Consider the following 19,411-nt stretch of genomic DNA (forward strand, 5'->3'; position numbering starts at 1 on the left):
ATTAAGCTGTCCTGCTATTAACAAGAAAAATCAGTGTTGTGTTACCACAAATCTTGTCAAAAATTGAGACTAATACGAATTAAAATTTTCTTCCTTAGAGCTTTTCTGTGGTGTGTATTTTGTACAACTGATGCTGAAATTTATTGCAATTAAAAAGAAAAGAAAATGGCCACACAGCATCAGGATATACACGAATATTACTGACCACAAAGTTTCCCAGCATCAGTAAACTTCTGTGGAAAATTAATTTCATGCTTGTCTGCTCTGGTAAAACCCCTTACTGAGTTGTTATAAAAAGAGAAAATTGAGATCGTCTGTGGGAATACCAAAAACAGTTGATGTAGCTAAAAGAATTGTCATGTTTATATGTTTTATTGTTTTGGGCCTTCACCTACCTACAACCTTCCATCAGGTTGCCTTATCTGCTGATATCAGAATTCCAAAGTGTTGCCCTCATAGGTTCTCATGAAGGATCCAGAAAGATGTATGAATACCCAGAGTTAGTAAGAAACAATATGAATAAAATAAGAAACGATTGAGCCATGTGATGAAAAGGTAGACAAAATTTCTTATGTAAAAAATGGTCAATTACTGGTGAATTTGTGCAATGTTTACTGTATCAAGCTCCTAAATTTATCTTCTAGTATTTGTCTTTGCTATGATTTGTCTCACCAGACTAAGCCTAGAGAACGTTCATCTTGGTTAGGAAGCTCTATAACTTTGCAATTTCTATAGAAAAAATTCTGTGCAGCAACTAAATATATTATTTTATTTATCTTAGGAAGCAATTTGCTTCAAGGTGAAATTTCAAAAAAAAATTCTCCTTCCAAATGATTTCACATTTTTTGTTATCATGCATTTGAAAACAGCTTGGGCATGACATACCACACCTTCTGCTCTTCTAAATAAGACTGAAGAACAGATGGCTGCTGACCTTTATCTCCAATCAGGTTCTGCCTGCCTGCATATTATCTTATTTGTAAAAATTAATCTTCTTACCCTCAAATATATTTCATTTTGGAACAATTGATTCAACAGGCAATCAGCATAGTTATTAAAGGCTTGACACACAAACATATTCTCCCATCAATTCCTGTTTGGAAATGAACATTAAAAAATTTAACAGTCATAATCCCAGGTGGAGATATAAGAGGATAAGTGTATTTACAAAATAATATGTTGACCCTGAAATGCCCTGGTACATTTATCAGACAAATGGGCAAATCATTCAAATATCAACATAGAAAAGCCACTTTTCTATGGTCTAGGTGACATAGAAAAACTTGTCATTGAGAAGATGTATTATCTTCATTCTAAAGCATGCAATTATGAACCAGAAAAGGAAAGCACTTTATACATGAAAATCCTCTGTGATATAAATTATTTTTAGTGATTAAACACATGTTTTGTGATGATCAAACGGATGTGCTTCATAGGAAATATTTCTAGAATCTTGAAGTATGTGTCTGCATGCCTAAAGGGATACGTAGACTTAAAGCAGAGTTAAGCCAGCGATAACCATATGCTTACTCAACAGGTAACAAATTCTTTCACGTACGTTTTCTTATTTCATCTCTGCATATGAAGCAGTAGATAGTAAATTCTGGTAAGTGGCAATTTAGAAAAAGAAATATGTATTTAAATCTTGCAGCAGTAATCTCTAGTTCTTAGTCATCGTCTCAGATCTAAATATTCAAAATTATCTAATATTGTGCACTGAGTATAAACACCTGAGCACAGTGTGATGTATCCATAGACAGTGAAAAACATGACGTAATCTTTGAGGAGAATGGTTGGTCCAGAAACGTGTGGCGTCTAATAGAAGCTTTGTGCTCAGAGGAGTATCTTTCCCAAACTAACAAGGATCCTTGTGAGATAACTGACTACTGGGAAAGGATTTAAATCTTCGTCCTTCCTATGCTGCTACATTTTTGTGAAACAAATAAGGTAGGCTTAAACCACTGCCCCTTTGAAAACAAAGGGTGCTATTTGAACAATGTTTTTGAATAGGTTTGTTATCCTTACCCTGATAGATTTTCAGAGTGCACATTATTTTATAAGTTAATCCCTTATTGTGCCTATAGATTCAATTCAATATGACAATTTACAGATAAATACGATATGGAGCCTGTTAGAGGTTTTCTCTGGATCCCAAAAGTAATTAAAATAATAGATATTAATAAGGCCAGAATAAACAATTCTATCTGAATGTGTTTTCAAGAGAAATGACTGCAAACATTCAAATACTCTTTGAAAAATAGAGATTATAATTTTTCATCTATCTTGGCATATAAATAATTTAAAGCAAAAATTAAACAATTCACACTATAATTTTTTTAAATTACAATATTGATTCCCTACAATATTACTGAAAAATGAAGACTTATTAATCATTTTAAACTGCAATGGTATAATCGATATAATTAATGTTTTCAAAGGTAAACTTTGTTAAGTTGGATTTTTAAAAAATTTGCTAAAATGGATGGGTCTTAAAAAAAATGATGTACGGCCGGCACTGTGGCTTGATAGGCTAATCCTCTGCCTGCGGCAGCGCCAACACCTCAGGTTCTAGTCCCGGGCGGGGCGCCGGATTCTGTCCCGGTTGCTTCTCTTCCAGTCCAGCTCTCTGCTGTGGCCCGGGAAGGCAGTGGAGGATGGCCCAGGTCCTTGGGCCCTGCACCCGCATGGGAGACCAGGAGGAAGCACCTGGCTCCTGGATTCTGATCAATGCCGTGCACTGGCTGTAGCGGCCACTGCGGGGGGCGGGGGGTGAGCCAACTGTAAAGGAAGACCTTCCTCTCTCTCTCACTGTCCACTCTGCCTGTCAAAAAAAAAAAAAATGAAGTAACACATCTGCTTAATATCACATTTGCTATCCTGACATGCAGAAAAAGTATTATCCTAGATCTTAAATACTTATTTTAAAACACTGTAAATATAACTGATACTAAACTGTTTAAAAGGTATATTTTACAAATGATAAGGATTAATATTATTTGCTGATAATCAGCAAATCTTAAATGAAAGACTTTATCAAAGATGCATAAAAGAGAGTTAGCAAAAATAGGCTTTGTAAAACCAAGGAATTTTAGTGCTAAAAGTTTGGAATTTCTCAAATTTCCTCCACAAATTATACTTAAAGGTTTGGAATGAGATCCAGAATACTAAGGAACTAATCTACAGGAGCCAAGATATCAATTTCAAATTTCTCTGGAGTCACGTATTTTGGTTTATTATTATTATTATTCAGATAATTTCTCTCTCCCCAAATCTTTGAACAAAACTTGCTTCAGAAGATGTGTCTATGTTAATCCTGTAGACTAGCTTAAACTCCCATAATGACTGCACCTGCAGTCCTGTGGGTATCTCTCATCAAGAAACAGATTTGTGTCTCCCTCTGTCCCTGTAACTCTTTACCTTTCAAATATTTTTTCTAACAGAAGACATAAGTCTATACTTTTGTCTGTCAGATTTATAGTTTTAACTCTTGCAGTTAGCTTTAGTTCATTTTGAGTTGATTTTTGTACATAGTGTGAGGAAGGACATCCAACTTCATTCTTTTTTACTTGGACATTCAGTAATCTTGGCACTATTTATTTAAAAACTACCCTATTTCCTATTCAATTACCTTGGCATTATTGTTGAAATTCAACAGATCATATATATGATAACTCATTTCTGGACTCACTGCTATTCCATTATCATGAATATATCCTTATTCCAGCATTGTATTGAATTTTGATATCAGGGTCCCTTGAATTTCTATATGAGTTTTGGTATTTGCTTGCCACTTTCTAAAAGAAGCCAGATCATATTATAATAGGATCTGTAAATTAATTTGAGGGCTATTACCATCTTAACATAATTGTCTTCCAATTATTAATATATGTCGCTTTCTCATTTATTTAGGATTTACTTAATCTCTTTCAATATTTTATAATTTACAGGGTATTAGTTCTATACTTTTTCATTAAATATATTCCAAAGTAATTTATCTTTTTGTTGCTGTTACAAATGGGATTGTTTTCTTCATTTCAGTTTTAGTTGTTCATTATGCATTAATGGAAGCACATGTGATTTCTGCATATTGATCTTATATCCTGTAACATTGCTAAACTTACATGCTAGTTTTAGTAGTCTTTAAAAATAGCTTTGGCCTACCATATTAAACATAGTTCAGAATTGTTTCATTTTTCTTCTTTCTTTGGATTTTTTTCATTTTATTTAAGGAATAAAAACTTCCTGCATTCCGTAAGTACAACTTTGGGAATATAATGATTCTTCCCACCATACCTGCCCTCCCACCCACACTCACACCTCTCCTCTTCCTCCCTCTCCCATTCCCAGTCCCTTTCTCCACTAAGATCCATTTTTGATTAACTTTACATACAAAAGACCAATCCTATACTAAGTAAAGAGTTCAACAAGTTGCACCAAACACACAAAAAAAAAACTGTTTCTCAAAAGTCAAGGGCTGTTCAAAGTCATTGCAACTTGAAGTTAATTTTACTTTTTTTAGAAACTTAATTAACTTTAAAGAAGCACCCAAGAATGATACATCTTTTGTGAGCACTCAGACATAATTGTAATACAACTCTTTGAGGACAGAAGTCCTGCATGGGAAGTTAGTGCATAATGACTTTAACAATTAACACTTTTATGTATGACGTCGGTGATCACCCAAGAACTTGTTAGAAATATAGGTTCTCACACTTCTTGAATCAGTATTTGCACTTACGGCTTCCTCGGCTGATGTGTGTGCATATTCAAATTTGGAAAGCACTGGTTTAATCAATCTGTTCCTCAAAGTCCACTTCTACCCATTTTCAACATCGAGTTCTTCCCATTAGCAGATTTTTGCAAGTACAAGAACGAACACTTGCTGAACCTCTCTCAGTCTTCGTACACTATTATCTTTTCAATTAAGGACAATTGTCAGTTGTCATGTTTTGGGGGACATGGAATTAATTGCAGGCCATTGTTACAAAAAAAGTTTGATGAAAGCATGAATTCTCCTTGTTAATCCAGACAGGAGCATGACCCACATCTACGTCAAATGAGGATCGGTCATATTGAAGCTGAAGATGAATAGTATAAAGCCTCCTCAAGTCCCGTGACGGAACCACTTTAGCCATTCGGAGGGTGCTTGCGTTGCTTCATGTGCTCAGAGGAACCTCCTTTATTATTGCTGTTGAGAAACTGGTGAGACGAATCTGGGTTGGTGTCCATGAGTGGAGGAAAATTTACCAGACCAGATGTAATGGTGAGAAGAGAAGAAGCAAATCTTTATTTGAGCAGGAAACAGAAAATCTCCCAGTAAAGGAGAAGTTGGTGGAAAGAGATCAAGCCTCTGAGACTTGCAGTCTAGGGTTATTTGTATGTCTTTAACGCAGCATCATCGCCAAAGAGCAAACATAGCAGTTACACATTAGCTATTGTGAAAGCAGGAGCAGTGTGTAAAGCAATTTCATTTAACTTGTTTTGTCGAAACCTAAATCTTGCAGTCCATTGGCAAATATTGTCACAACCAGACTCACATCCTGTTTTGTTCCAGGTGTCCATGCTGGCAGGGAACTGTAGTGTGTATGTGCTAGCAGGGGATGGTGAGATGGAGTTGGAGGTCTGATTCAAGATGGAGCTAGTCTGGTGTGCTTCTAGTCCTTGGTTCCCTCAATCTAGAAGCACCTCCAACCATCCGCCCATCTTAGCAGCATTGCCATGCTTTTCCCATCCTTCACGCACTGAAACATGCTATTCGACAGTGCTGTGAAATACTGTGTGGTCTCTTCACCCCCAGCAGCTGCTGTGACTTTCAAATACTTTGAGGAAGAGCCACTGCCTGCTGTGAGCATTGGTGGTTCTAGTGGAAAAAAAACAACTATCAAGAAGTGGAACCAGGGCTCAGCATTGTAGTTCCAGAACTCATCAATAACATTTGGAGCCCTGTAGGATTTGGGGAAAATAGAAAGCAAGAAGCAAACAGAGCACACACCCAGTGATTCACAGAAACTTAGAATTCTCAACTACATGTTATCTACCAATAGTATGAAGTCAAATACAGCCTTGGTCCAAAGCTGAATGCAAAACAAAACAAAACAAAAACTAATGATTTTCTAAGCTTTGTTTTTGCAAAACTAGTCTTTAGTCTCCTCCAGTTTCTTTTCTCTAACCTTATCACACATATATATAGAGACAAGTGATGTTTCTGATACTTATCATACTCCAGGCCTTATCCTGTTCTTTGATTTCCATAATTTACACCACCATGGAAGTCATAGCAAGTTTCTTCACCTGCCGGCGCCGCGGCTCACTAGGCTAATCCTCCACCTTGCGGCGCTGGCACACCGGGTTCTAGTCCTGGTCGGGGCGCCGGATTCTGTCCCGGTTGCCCCTCTTCCAGGCCAGCTCTCTGCTGTGGCCCGGGAGTGCAGTGGAGGATGGCCCAAGTGCTTGGGCCCTGCACCCCATGGGAGACCAGGAAAAGCACCTGGCTCCTGCCATCGGATCAGCGTGGCGCGCCGGATGCAGCGCATCGGCTGCGGCGGCCATTGGAGGGTGAACCAACGGCAAAGGAAGATCTTTCTCTCTGTCTCTCTCTCTCACTGTCCACTCTGCCTGTCAAAAAAAAAAAAAATTAAAAAAAAAAAAAAGATTCTTCACCACCTCAGGCCATAAATCCAAACCCCAAGATTCCAGGGAGAGCAATAGATACACTATCTTGGGAAGCTCATCTGATTCACCTTCCTGAAATCCCACCTATGCTCATAGCTGGTTCTGGATAGCACTCCAAATGGAAAATAATCATTAGAATCATCATGTTTAATGTATATTACAAGTGTGAACATTTTTAAGTCCCTTAATTTCAACTTAAAAATTCTGTTTCACTTATAAATGCAGAGATTTGAGCATTAAAAGAAAAATGATTCATCTTTGTTTGTTCTTTGATTAGCTTATAAATCTAACAGTTTTAAGTTCCCTAAACATTTGTAACTATTATCAAATTAAGTTGATTAAATTCCAGTAAAAATGTATGAGTTAATTATAACTTTCCTCAGAAATTAAAACACCTACAATTTAAGTCATGGTTTTCCTAGAGATTGAAAACATCTTGAGTAGAACAAATGCATATATATATATATTTATATATATAAAGGTATATGTGTATAGATATACTAAAATTAGAAATTTTTTTTCAATTTTTAGTATCATTATAACTAAATCAAGTGAGTTTGGTTGATTTATTCGCTATCTTTATTTTTACCTCCATCCTCCACTGAGGTTGAAGAGTTACACAATAATTACAAAGAGCAGAATTAATAGTCTCAATCTCAACCAAGTCTGAACATTAGAAAATTTAGTACTAGATTAAAATCACAAATCTGAGCTACCAAACAGAGGGCTATAATTGGAATGCAAAAACCTCAGTGTCTTTTAGAATAATTTGAGTATAATTAGGATGCCATGTCTAGTGCTGTAATAATGGTTTTGCCAAACCCATATTCTTATTTCCAAATAATGCATAATCCATCCCCTGGGTATTTTTAGGTTTGATCTCACATAACTAATACTGACTCATAATTCTCACAACTTTATTCTTTAACGTCTATCACTTGTCAAACTTAACTTTACTCCTCATGACTTTTATGCTCAAAAATTTTACACATTAGATGACCTGTTAGATTTCAAATGCACTCTTCCAGGTTCCTAAGAGAGTCTAATTTTGTTTAGGAATTTAGCCCCCAGACAGTCCAGGCAATTAGAGAGATTTTCCCCATTTTTAGTAACAAAAATATTTCTTAAAGTATTTAAGTTGATCCAAGCAAAGACATAGCTAATATTTTAAAGGTGATAATTTCATATTATTCCTAATCTCTTAGAAAACTAGTCTTATATAAAACTTTACTCAAAAATAAAAGTGTTTGTAACTATTTAAATTTTTTTAAACTCCCCACTAACTCTGTACATAGAATCCTCTTCTCCTTCAGAATTCTTACTGTGCAATGAAACATCAACACATAGTCACCTTAACAGCATATAGTTAACTTGTGATTATCTACATGTAGAAGTAAGAAAAGAAATCTTTAGAAAATAGCAAAAAAAATGGGGAAAAGGGTAATTCTAGTTTTATGGTGATCTGAGTTCCTTCTAATATCCCAGTTATATCTGAGCATATATCCTGATGATTAATATTAGGGATTGGCACTCTTAATTCTTATCTGAATTTACTAGTTTTCATCCGTATGATGCATAAACCCTGAAAACTTGGAGATGTGTAAGTGATGAACTATAAGTTCATCTTGCCTATGGAATTTTCACTTCAGCTCTCTAGTAATGCATCTTGACTGCAATAAACACCACATTTATAATTTCCCATAAAACAACACTCAATAAGACTGTATCTTTCTGTAACAGATAAATTTTAAAAGTGGCTTACACTACATTTATGCTATAAAAAAGCTTGCAAACAGATATTCTAAAATGTGCCTATACTTAAAGGACAGAAAATAAAATGCAGACTATTAGAAATATCTCTCCTGTAGTATCTACCCAATGCACCAGCCCCATGCCTTCCCTATGGCTTCAGGAAGGAAAAATTTGTATTCTGCAAAAGGAAGGAATGATTTCAGATATTAGATTTTTCAGATCTCATTAAAAATTATTACAAAACAGCAGTTTTACACTACTTTATGTGATATTGGTGTTTATATTACAAACATGGGGATATATTGCTCTATAGTTTTCTCTTTTTGTTGTGCTGTTGTCTGGTTTTGGAATCAAGGTAATGCTGCTTTGTAGAATGAGTTTGATAGGGTTCTCTTCCTTTCTTATGAATTGTTGTTAACTCTTCAAAATGCATAATGTACATATTGGTCCACATGTTTAATATGCCTCCTGTATGTCTTCAACAAAGACCTTCACCATAGCGATTGGAAACCATGGTTTCATGAGCATGTCCATGATCCAGATGCAATTGCTGAACCTTGTCACATGAATAAAAGGCAGAACATTTCCAAAAGGGAATTTGCTCATCACAGAAATGGGAGCACACATATCTGTGGAGAGGTAATAAAATAGAAAATTAGAGTTAAAAATCATTTGGCCAGGGGCTGGCGCTGTGGTATAGCAGGTAAAGCCACCGCCTGCAATGCTGGCATCCCATATGGATGTCAGTTCGAATTCAGACTGCTCCACTTCTGATCTAGCTCTCTGCTATTGCCTGAGAAAACAGTAGAAGATGGCCCAAGTCCTTGGGACCCTGCACCTGCATGGGAGACCTGAGGAATCTTCTGGCTCCTGGCTTTGGATCAAGCACAACTCTGGCCATTGCAGCCAATTGGGGAGTAAACCCCTGGGTGGAAGACCTCTCTCTCTCTGCCTCTCCTCTCTCTCTCTCTCTCTCTCTCTCTCTCTCTCTCTCTCTCTCTTTCTCCTTCTCTGTGTAACTCTGACTTTCAAATAAATAAATATTTTTAAAAATCATTTGGCCATTAAAATATACTGACAAGTGATAAATGAAATAGAACCCAATAAAACTGCATAAATGAAAGGAAGAGTTGTTTTACTGAAAATTTAAACAAAACAATTAAGCCTAAGGCTAAGTCAACTAAGAAAAAAAGAGGGAAAAGACTCAATCAATTGAATCAGAGATAAAAATGAGATATTATAACTGATGCCACAGCAACACAAAGGATTATTAGGGTCCATTATGAGTAGCTACATGCCAACAAATTAGAAAACCTACCACAAATGAATAAATTCTTAAATATATATAGATTACCAATTTGAACCATGAAGACATAGAAAACCTGAGCATCCTAATAACAAGTAATGAGACTGAATCAATAATCACAAGTACCCCAACGAAGAAAATCTCAGGAACAATCTGCTTCACTAGTGGATTTTATGAAACTTTTAGGGAAGATCTAATACCAATTCCTCTCAAACTCCTCCAATACACTGAAAGAGAGGCAACTCTAATTCATTTCATAAAGTTAACATTCCCTTGATTCCAAAGACATATAGGAACACAACAAAAAGGGGAAACTGTAGATCAATCTCCCTGGTGAACATAGGTGCAGAAATAATCCACAGACTACTAGCACATCAAATCCAACACACATCAAAATAATCATTCATCATGATTAAGTAGGATTCATCTGAGACGTTCTGGATGGTCTTACATGCACAACTAAACAAATACATCACTTCAACAGAATGAAGGACAAAAATCAGATGATTCTTTCAATAGACAATTGAAAAAGCATTTGATGAAATTCAACATCCTTTCAAGAGAAAAACCTTGAATAAATTAGATACAGGAGAAACTTACCTCAATATAAATAAACTCCATATATGACAACCCCACAACCATCATATTGAATGAAGAAAAGCAGAAAGCATTTCCTTTAAGATCTGAAAACAGAAATGTTCACTCTCATGGTTCTTATTTAACATAGAAATGAATGTGCTAGCCAAAGCATTTAGGCAAGAGAAAAAAAATAAAAGTAAAACATATAGGAAAAGAGGAAGTTGAATTACCTGCAGATGACATGATTCTATACAGAGAGAAATATAAAATTCCACTAAGAAACTGATAGAATTGATAAAAAAATTCAATAAACTCATAGAATATAAATTCAACAAATTAAAGTCACCAATAACAAACTCCCTGAGAAAAAACACTTGTAAGGACAATCAAACAAAGGGAACAAGATACTAAAAAATGAAAAAAAAACTTTCATGTTCAAAGACTGGGAGAATTAATATTGTTACAATATCCATATTACCCATTGACGTTTACATATTAAACTTGATCATTGTCAAAATAACATTGGTATCCTTCACAGAACTAGAAGAAACAATCCTGAAATTCATATGGAAACATAGGAGTGTCTGAAGAGACAAAGCAATCCTGAACAAAAAGAACAGAGCTGGAGGTATCACAATACCAGATGTCAAGACATACTATACAGCTATTGCAACCAAACAGCAGAGTACTGGCATAACGACACACAGACCAGTGGAACAGAATAGTGAGAATGAATCCATACATCTACAGACAAGTGATCTTTGAGAAACGTGCTAAAGACATACAGCAGAGGAAAAAGAGCGTGCAGTGAACGGTGCTGGGAAAACTGGATATCCATACACAAATTAAACTTTCACACACCCCCAGCTCTATATAAAAATCAGTTCAAATGGTGAAATATCTAAATATAAAACATGAATATATGAAACTACTGGAAGAGAACACAGAGGAAATGTTTCAAGACATTGGTACAGACAATTCATTTTCAAGGTCAAATGCCAAAACAATCAACAAAAGCAAAAGCAGATAAATAGTATAACAAATAATATAGAAACACACACACACAAACCAACAGAGTGAAGAGACAGAGAACAAAATAGGAGGAAATATTTACAAACTATTCACCAGAAGAAAATTACTATCCAGAATATATAGGGAGCTCAACTAAAAAAAGTCCAGTTAACAAATGGACAACAGATCTGAATGGACATTTCTCAGAAGAAGAAATACAAGCAGGCATAAACACATTAAAAAGCACATTATAATTAGCCATCAGGTAAATGCAAATCAAAAATCACAAGAAAGGTTCATCTCATTCCAATTACAATGACTATTATCAAAAAGACAAAAATAACAAATGCTAGTGAGAATACAGAGAAAAGAGAACACTTGTGTACTGCTGATGGAAATGGAAGTTGCCACAACCTTATAGGGAACAGTATAGAGGTTCCTCAAAACACTAAAAATAGATCTACCATATGTCCCAGCTATTCCACTTCTGGGTATGTATCCAAAGTAAATGAAATTAAGATCAGTCCCATTCACAATAACCACAAAAAAATTTAAATGCCTTGGAATGAATTTAACTAAGGATGTGAAAGATCTCTATAATGAAGTTTGCAAAACAATAAGAAAATAAATAGAAGACACAAAAAAAGAAAAAAATTCCATGTTCATTGATTAGAAGAATTAATGTCAGCAAAATGTCCATACTATACAAAGCAATTTACAGATTCAATGCAGGACATTCTTCTCAGATCCAGAGACAAAAATCTTAAAAAATGTATATGGAACACAATGGACTCTGAATAGATAAATCAATCTTAAACAATAAAAACAAAGCCAGAGGCATCACAATATATCAGATTTCCAACATATACTACAGGGCTGTTAGAATCAAAACAGCCTGGTACTGGCATGAATATAGACATGTGGACCAATACAACACAACAGAAACCTCAGAAATTAATTCACATTTCTACAACTAACTAACCTGTGACAAGCGAGCTAAAATCAATCCCTGGAGAAAAGACAGTCATTCCAACAAATGATGTTGTGAAAACTTAATCTCCAAAAAGAAGTATGAAACAAAACCCCTTACCTTAACCCATATAACAAAAAAAATCAACTCATGATGGGTCAAGGATCTAAACTTAACAATTGAAATAATCAAATTTCTAGAGGAAAACATAGGGGGAGCACTGCAAGACATTGGCATTGGCAAAGACATCTGGGATAAGGGGGAGCACTGCACGACATTGGCATTGGCAAAGACATCTTGGATAAGAACTCAGATGCACAGGCAATAAAAGCAAAAATAAATGGGATTACATCAAGCTAAGTAGCTTCTGCACAGCAAACACTCAACAAAGTGAATGCATAACCAACAGAATGGGAGAAAATATTTGCAAACTATGCGTCTGATGCAGTGTTACTAATCAAAAATATAAGGAACTCAAGAAACTCAATAACCGCAAAACAAACAATCCAATTAAGAAATAGACAAAGTACATAATCAGGCATTTTTCAAAGGATGTACTGCAAATGGCCAACAAACACATGGAAAAATGCTCAGGATTACTATCCATCTAGAAAATGCAAATAAAAACCACAATGAGATATAACCTCACCCCAGTCAGAATGCCCATCATCCAAAAATATAAAACAACAGCAAATGCTGGCAAAGATGGGGGAGAAAAAGTACCCTAATACACTGTTGGTGGAAATGTAAACTAGCACAGCCCTTGTGGGAGACAGGATGGAGATTCCTCAGAAATCTGAAAATAGATCTAGCATATGGCCTAAGCCATCCCATTTCTGGAAATTTACCCAAATGAAATAAAATCAATATATGAAAGTTATTTGCATACCCATGTTTATTGCAGCTCAATTAAAAATAGCTGACATATGGCATCAACCCAGATGTCCATCCACTGATGACTGGATAAGGAAAAATGGTATGTATACACAATGCAGTACCACTGACCAAGAAAAAATGAAATTCTGTCTTTTGCAACAAAATGGATGCAATTAGTGGCCATTATGCTTAGTAAAATATACCAAACTGAAAAAGACAAATATCATATGGTTTCTCTGATTTGAGGTAACCAATAGAAAGAGAGAAAAAAGTAACATTTACAAGGGAAACTGACACCTTTGTACTTGATTATTGTTTATAAACATTGTCTATATGTTTATTGTAAAGTAGTCTTTCAACTTTTAAGTTGTTGACCTCTTTATTTTGTGGAACATTAATTCTATGATTATAAAGTAATTAAAATATGTTATTGCAAAAGTTAAAAAGAGAAAGGAAGGAAGGAGGAAAGGAGAGGAGAGGAGAGGAGGGTAGTATCACTATATTCTAAGAGTTGCAACTATGAGCTACCTGTAATAGGTTCTCTTTATATTAATAAAAACTTTTAAAGCCAAAGTAAATGAAATCAACCTGTCAAAGAGATATCTGCACTTAGATCTTTACTGAAGCATTATTCACAATATATGGAATCAGTCTCATTGTCCATCAACAGAGAAACGGAGAAGGAAAATGCAATGCACACACACACACACACAATGGAATATGATTCAGTCATAAAAAGGAATGAAATCCAGACATTTGGAACAAAATGTATGTAATTAGAAATGATTCCATTATGTGAAATAAACCAGACCCAGGAACAAATACTGCATATTCTCACTCATATATAGAGAAATAATTTTTAAAAATGTTTTACAATAAAAGTCATTCTGAACCTAGAATAATGATCATTAGAAGTTGTGAAAAGTGAAAGGCAGGGCCATAGAGGGTGGTAGGGTAATGGGTATTAGGGTATTAAAAACAGTGAGACAGAAGCAATAAGTTTTAGTGTTCCACAGCACAGCTGGGTGACTAGATTTCACAATAATATATTACATTCTTTATAAAGAACTGGAAGAAAAGGACCTGGTAGGTTTCACACAGAAAGAAAAGAAGAAAAATGGAAAAACTGGTTGCCAGGTTTGATTGGTTGCTCTGTGTGTTGAAATATTACATTGTAATAATTGTATAATTATTGCATCTTCACAAAAATTTTTAAAAATAAAAGAATATTTTAAAAAGTCATCCTGACAGGGTCAGTGTTGTGGCACAGCAGGTTAAGCTGCCGCCTGCAGTGCTGGCATCCCATGTGGGTGCCACTTTGATCCAGGTCCCTTCTAATGCCACTTCTGATCCAGGTCCCTTCTAATGGCCTGGGAAAGCAGCAGAAGATGATGCAAGTGTTTCGGCCCTTGCATCCATGTTGGAGACCTGGAGGAAGCTCCCAGCTCCCCGTCTCAGCCTAACCCAGTCGCAGTGTATGCAGCCATTTGGGGATTGCACCAATGGACAGAAGATCTCTCTCTCCCTTTCCCTCCCCCTCTCTTCCTCCCTGTCCTCTTCCACCTCTCCCTCTCTCCTGTAGCTCAGCCTTCAGATAAATGAATGAATAAATCTTTTTTAAAAAAAACTATTTGACTCTAAGAAACTGTCAATAGGTTTTCTAAATTGCTCTCAGGAAAACTGAGGTCCCAAGTAAGACAAAGCATCTATATCCCATTTGGATCTACTCCAGTCAGTTACTTGAATTCTAATATTATACATGACACATGAATAAAAACAATTAACAGGGCCTATTCTGAACTTCTAACCAGCACAGGCACCCTTGGATCAGTCATGCAGAAATGCACAAACATGTGTCCCAGGAGATCTCCATTGTGAATGCTAGACCTTCAAATGCTTTGTGGCTTTATGCAGGCCACAAAACAGAACGTCCTGGAACAGCCCAATGAGTTTAATGAGATTTAGAACTAGTCAATTCTGAGTTGAGTTGCTTTACTAACACTTATGAACTGTGTTGGTTTGATAAGAGACTTAAGTCTCTAGACCTCATTGTCTACATGTAAGTCAGCATGATAACAGTGCTTGGTAGCACGGTTGGAGGAAACAAAAGATATAATATGCGGAAGTACATGGCATAGTACCTGCAGAATTAAGGTTATTTATAAAAACCAATTTCAGCTATCTCAAAAAATGACAGAAGCACGGAAATGTTTTTCGAGGGAGTGTTTATCACATTACCTTAGCCATACTCTGTGGTGCGTATCCAAAAAATGTTAAGTAAATTATTCTCTTCAAGTGGTACCTGATTTGAGTACTGAAAAGGGAATCAGAGTGTAAATGCACTTGTATATTTGGATAGTTTACAAAAGCCACCTAAAATGATAGTCAAGAATTCACCCTACACCCTCTTAACATTAAAAGCGAAGGAGGATGCATTCTGATGTGTTCCTTAGTAGCTATATAATTCTATTGCTGCACAACAGTCGGTCTCAAACTTAATGGCTTAGAAATAACATTCATTATCTATGTCTCTGGTTGGAGATTGAGGTATGATTTTTTATATGTCTGAAACACATTTATAACATGGGAAACTCAGGTTTCATAAACGCCAATGCTAATGTCATTGTGTATCTTCGATAAAGCAGAGAAAATAAGGAGAGTGAGATTTCAAACTTGGTATCAGGTAATACTATACACAGAATACCAGAGAATGAACCCTCATGAACCATGCGACCTGCCAGGCTGGCTACAATTCTAGAATACACTGCTTTATCATCTAGATGGGGGCCCATAAGATAGACTTCTCCCACTGCCCATGGTGGTTCCTACAAAATGCCTCAGTTCAGACAATGACTTCATTCAGCACAAATTCATAGGCTTACAAAAGTGTACTAGAGCTAAAAAGAAAAAAAAAACAGATTTAGGATGACTTTATCCAAGGATTGCTGTATTTCTTTTCCTCATTCCTTGTGAGAGATTTATATATATTTTAAATTTTTTTCATTTTATTATATTTTTTACCTAGAAACCTCTTATTTAAGGTATACAAACTTCATGCATTTCATATATACAAACTTAGGAACATGGTGATTCTTCACACCCTAACCTCCTTCCCACCCATTCTCCAACCCTTCTTCCTTCTCCCTCTCCTACTCCCATTCTCATCTTTTACAAAGTTCTATTTTTAACTAACTTTATACACATAAGATTAACTCTACCCTACACTAAGTAAAGAGTTCAACAAAGAGTAAGGAAAACAAACAACCAACAAAAAAAATCTGTTCCTCAACAGTTCAGACAAGGGCTGTTCAAAATCATGGTATCTCAAAGTGTCAATTTCACTTCTATAGATTAACTTTCAGGTACTCTATATTTACTTAGTATACTCATGCTGTCTTTAGGAGGATTTAACATAATCAAAAATTATCCATATGAGTCTATCATTGTGGTACAGCAGGTTAAGCCACTGCCTTCGACACAGACATCCCATGTGAGTGCCAGTTCAAGCTCCAGCTGCTCCACTTCTAATCCAACTTCCTGCTAATGTACCTAGGAAGGCAGTAGAAGATCGCTCATTTGCTTGGGCTCCTGCCACCATGTGGGAGGCCCAGATGAAGTTCCAGTCCCCTGGCTTCACCTTGGCCGAGCCTCAGGCACTGCAATCATTTGCAGAACAAACCAGATGGAACCTCCTACCTCTGCCTCTGCCTCTGCCTCTGCCTCTGCCTCTGCCTCTGCCTCTGCCTCTACCTCTGCCTCTACCTGTACTTCTCTGTAACTCTCTTTGAGATAAATAAATAAATCTTTTTTAAAAAAATAAAAGTTACCCATATGCATCTTCTTTTTTTCAAGAAAATTTTTATCTAAGGAATACAAACTTCATGCGTTTCATAAATACAAATTTAAGCATATAGTGATTCTTCCTACCATACCCACCCTCCAACCCACATTCCTCCCTGTCTTCCTCCTCCCTCTATTCCCATTCTTGTTTTTTATTAAGATCTATTTTCAATTAACTTTATACACATAAGCTTAACTCTATACTAAGTAAAAAGTTCAAAAACTTCTATGAAAAAAAAAAAAAAGAAACTGTTCCTCAACAGTAGAGACAAGAGCTGTTCAAAGTTACTGCATCTCAAAGTGTTAATTTCACTTCTACAGATTACCTTTTACGTGCTCTGTTAGTTATCACAGATCAGGGAGAATATATAGTATTTGTCCTTTTTGGATTGGCTTGTTTCTCTAAGTATAATGTTTTCCAAATTCATCCATTTTGCTGCAAATAACAGGATTCCTTCCTTCCTTCCTTCCTTCCTTCCTTCCTTCCTTCCTTCCTTCCTTCCTTCCTTCCTTCCTTTCTTCTTTTCTGCTGCGTGGCATTCCATGGGGTACACATCCCATAATTTCTTTATCTAGTCTTCAGTTGACAGGCATTTGGATTGATTCCATATCTTAGCTATTGTGAATTGAGCTGCAATAAACATGGGGGTACAGATAACTCTTTCATATGCACATTTTAGAATCTTTTCCATATGTTTTACTGTCGAGAGTTTGACTACAATGTGTCATAGTGAAAATCTTTTCTAGTCATGTCTATTAGGACTTCCATGTGCTTCCTGGACTTGGATGTCCCTTTCTTTCTCCGAATAAGGGAAGTTTTCTGTAATTATTTCACTAAAAAAGGTCTTCTAATTGATTCTCTCTTTCCACACCTTCAGAAACACCTAACACTTGTATGTTGGGTCACTTGATAAAATCTCATAAATCTCTGACACTTTTTTTTTTTCAGTTTTCTAATTTCTTCCCCTTCTTTTTTTAAAAATTTTTTGGTCTGGCTGTAAAATTTCCAGAAATTTGTCTTCTAATTTGGATATTCCTTCTTCTACCTTACCAAGCCTGTTCTAATGGCTTTCCACTATATTTTTTATTTGTTCTATTGAATTCTTCATTTCCAATATTTCATTTTGATTTCTCCTTAAAATCTCAATTGCATGAGAAAAATTTTCATTCCTGTCATTTTTCTTTAGTTCATGAATTTGCCTCCGATTAATGCTTTTTAAAAAAAAGATTTATTTATTTACTTGAAAGGCAGAGTTAAAAAGGGAGAAAGAGAGGCAGAGAGAGAGAGAGAGAGAGAGAGAGAGAGAGAGGTCTTCCATCCCTGGATCACTCTCCAATTGGCCACAACGCCCAGAGTTGTGCTTGATCCAAAGCCAGGAGCCAGGAGTTTCTTCCAGATCTCCCATGTGGGTGCAGGGGTCCAAGGACTTGGACCATCTTCTACTGCTTTCCCGGGCCATAGCAGAGAACAGAATCCAAAGTGGAGCAGCATGGACTCAAACTGGCCCCCATATGGGATGCCGGCATTGTAACCAGCAGCCTTACCCGCTACACCTCAGCAGCAGTCCCTGATTACTTCTAAGCAATCCTCTGATCAATTTCTTGTATTTTTTCCTGGAATTTCATCAATCTATTCATATTCACATTCTAGAATTGAAGTGTTGTGTTATTTTGGGGGCATCATGTTGTCCTCATTATTTTTGTTTCTTGAATTGCTGCATTTATTATTAGGCAGTTGTGGTGATTTTTTTCCCTCTGATGGCTGTTATCTTTATAACAAATCCTCTGTGGCTTAGTGGAGTATCTTCACTTTAAGTGAATACCAAGAGGCATGTGCTGGGTGTAGTCAGAGAGCTCTGTTCAGTGCTCCAGGGTGAGGAGAGTGTGCAAGGTGACACCAAAGTTGGGCATGGTAATTTTTTTTTTTTATCAGAGGGGAGGTTTTTATTGGTTCTGTTAGCACATTCTCATTCTCACTTCCTCTGCTCCAAGGAGACCAATGCCTGGGTGCCAGGCCCAGTGGGTACAATTTTCATCCACGTTGCCACAAGAACAACACAAAGGATCTGTGCAGTCCTCAGTGTGAACATGGATCTCTCAGCAATGACACTCAGCAGGGAATCAGGGAGCCAGAGAGTGTGGAGCCACCCACAGTGACTACCCAAAGTCCCAGCCACACCTTGTGCCCTCCCATGCAGCCACATTGTGTTCACAGTCCCAGCACACAAGGCTCCCACAGTCATGAGCACCCTGCCCCTGTCAATTTTCCCAGTCAGTCTCTGGAATCTCCTCTGGGTTGGTTGCTAGGTGCATGGACAGGAGCTGGCACAGTTGTTATATATGTCCAAAATGCCACCTACCCTCTGTCTGCTAGTTATAAGACACCAGTGCTGGGTGGTTAGGAG

Source organism: Oryctolagus cuniculus, chromosome 4 (assembly GCF_964237555.1).
Source record: "Oryctolagus cuniculus chromosome 4, mOryCun1.1, whole genome shotgun sequence".
Taxonomy (NCBI): Eukaryota; Metazoa; Chordata; class Mammalia; order Lagomorpha; family Leporidae; genus Oryctolagus; species Oryctolagus cuniculus.